This window comes from Colletotrichum lupini, chromosome 6, assembly GCF_023278565.1.
Source record: "Colletotrichum lupini chromosome 6, complete sequence".
In the NCBI taxonomy this organism is placed as follows: Eukaryota; Fungi; Ascomycota; class Sordariomycetes; order Glomerellales; family Glomerellaceae; genus Colletotrichum; species Colletotrichum lupini.
The window spans coordinates 5457501-5460000 of NC_064679.1; the positions used below are offsets into that span (position 1 = coordinate 5457501).

The 2500-nt window shown below is 53.2% G+C and overlaps 2 non-coding genes across 2 annotated transcripts in view, besides 2 other annotated features; both read left to right on the forward strand.

Annotated features, from left to right (window-relative positions):
- Positions 1–464: part of a sequence feature (28S-18S ribosomal RNA intergenic spacer; IGS) that runs on past the window's edge.
- CLUP02_19006 lies at positions 465–2259 on the forward strand. The gene has a single exon (XR_007414303.1). It is a non-coding gene; the product is annotated as an 18S ribosomal RNA (ribosomal RNA).
- Positions 2260–2439: a sequence feature (internal transcribed spacer 1, ITS1; ITS1).
- Positions 2440–2500, forward strand: part of CLUP02_19007 — a 158-nt gene continuing 97 nt past the window's right edge. The window contains exon 1 of the ribosomal RNA XR_007414304.1: positions 2440–2500. This exon is cut by the window's right edge and continues 97 nt beyond it. This is a non-coding gene — a ribosomal RNA (5.8S ribosomal RNA).

Genomic DNA, 2500 nt, shown 5'->3' on the forward strand with positions numbered 1-2500 from the left:
CCCAACCGGCCCTGCAGGCAATTACGTCTCGGCCGGCGGCGGCTCATAGCTGCGATCGCCCACAGGCGCGACGGCCGCTCCGGCGGACCGCCAGACCTGTGTTCCCCGGCGGGATTGGCGCGCTTCGGCGCCCCAGTCCCCAAGGATGGGCTCTGTAGACGGATGGCCGCTGGCTAGCCTTTTACTGAGCATCGGGAGAAAGACGCCCGCCGCGGACGCTGAATAGCTGAAGCGGCGGGGCCAGTCTCTCCTCTCGGGGCCCCCTAGCCACGCCTGGCGCGGCGAACGGGGCTCTGGGGAACGAGGGGTGGGAAGCCGGAAGCCACGGGGGCCAGTCGGCCCAGCCGACAGGCCGCCTCCGCGGTGCGAGCGCCGTCCCCAGGGACGGTGGCCCGCTCGACCTGTAACACAATCTCTTCGGCCGCCGCTCGCGGCGCCGATGGCCCTGACGGGCTCACGATAGTTACCTGGTTGATTCTGCCAGTAGTCATATGCTTGTCTCAAAGATTAAGCCATGCATGTCTAAGTTTAAATAATTTTACTGTGAAACTGCGAATGGCTCATTATATAAGTTATCGTTTATTTGATAGTACCTTACTACATGGATAACCGTGGTAATTCTAGAGCTAATACATGCTAAAAACCTCGACTTCGGAAGAGGTGTGTTTATTAGATTAAAAACCAATGCCCTTCGGGGCTCACTGGCGATTCATAATAACCTCTCGAATCGCATGGCCTTGCGCCGGCGATGGTTCATTCAAATTTCTTCCCTATCAACTTTCGATGCTAGAGTAGTGTTCTAGCATGGTTACAACGGGTAACGGAGGGTTAGGGCTCGACCCCGGAGAAGGAGCCTGAGAAACGGCTACTACATCCAAGGAAGGCAGCAGGCGCGCAAATTACCCAATCCCGACACGGGGAGGTAGTGACGATAAATACTGATACAGGGCTCTTTTGGGTCTTGTAATTGGAATGAGTACAATTTAAATCCCTTAACGAGGAACAATTGGAGGGCAAGTCTGGTGCCAGCAGCCGCGGTAATTCCAGCTCCAATAGCGTATATTAAAGTTGTTGTGGTTAAAAAGCTCGTAGTAGAACCTTGGGCCTGGCTGGCCGGTCCGCCTCACCGCGTGCACTGGTCCGGCCGGGCCTTTCCCTCTGTGGAACCGCATGCCCTTCACTGGGTGTGCCGGGGAAACAGGACTTTTACTTTGAAAAAATTAGAGTGCTCCAGGCAGGCCTTTGCTCGAATACATTAGCATGGAATAATAGAATAGGACGTGTGGTTCTATTTTGTTGGTTTCTAGGACCGCCGTAATGATTAATAGGGACAGTCGGGGGCATCAGTATTCAATTGTCAGAGGTGAAATTCTTGGATTTATTGAAGACTAACTACTGCGAAAGCATTTGCCAAGGATGTTTTCATTTATCAGGAACGAAAGTTAGGGGATCGAAGACGATCAGATACCGTCGTAGTCTTAACCATAAACTATGCCGACTAGGGATCGGACGATGTTATTTTTTGACTCGTTCGGCACCTTACGAGAAATCAAAGTGCTTGGGCTCCAGGGGAGTATGGTCGCAAGGCTGAAACTTAAAGAAATTGACGGAAGGGCACCACCAGGGGTGGAGCCTGCGGCTTAATTTGACTCAACACGGGGAAACTCACCAGGTCCAGACACAATGAGGATTGACAGATTGAGAGCTCTTTCTTGATTTTGTGGGTGGTGGTGCATGGCCGTTCTTAGTTGGTGGAGTGATTTGTCTGCTTAATTGCGATAACGAACGAGACCTTAACCTGCTAAATAGCCCGTATTGCTTTGGCAGTACGCCGGCTTCTTAGAGGGACTATCGGCTCAAGCCGATGGAAGTTTGAGGCAATAACAGGTCTGTGATGCCCTTAGATGTTCTGGGCCGCACGCGCGTTACACTGACGGAGCCAGCGAGTTCTCCCTTGGCCGGAAGGCCCGGGTAATCTTGTTAAACTCCGTCGTGCTGGGGATAGAGCATTGCAATTATTGCTCTTCAACGAGGAATCCCTAGTAAGCGCAAGTCATCAGCTTGCGTTGATTACGTCCCTGCCCTTTGTACACACCGCCCGTCGCTACTACCGATTGAATGGCTCAGTGAGGCTTTCGGACTGGCCCAGAGAGGCGGGCAACCGCCACTCAGGGCCGGAAAGTTATCCAAACTCGGTCATTTAGAGGAAGTAAAAGTCGTAACAAGGTCTCCGTTGGTGAACCAGCGGAGGGATCATTACTGAGTTACCGCTCTATAACCCTTTGTGAACGTACCTAACCGTTGCTTCGGCGGGCAGGGGAAGCCTCTCGCGGGCCTCCCCTCCCGGCGCCGGCCCCCACCACGGGGACGGGGCGCCCGCCGGAGGAAACCAAACTCTATTTACACGACGTCTCTTCTGAGTGGCACAAGCAAATAATTAAAACTTTTAACAACGGATCTCTTGGTTCTGGCATCGATGAAGAACGCAGCGAAATGCGAT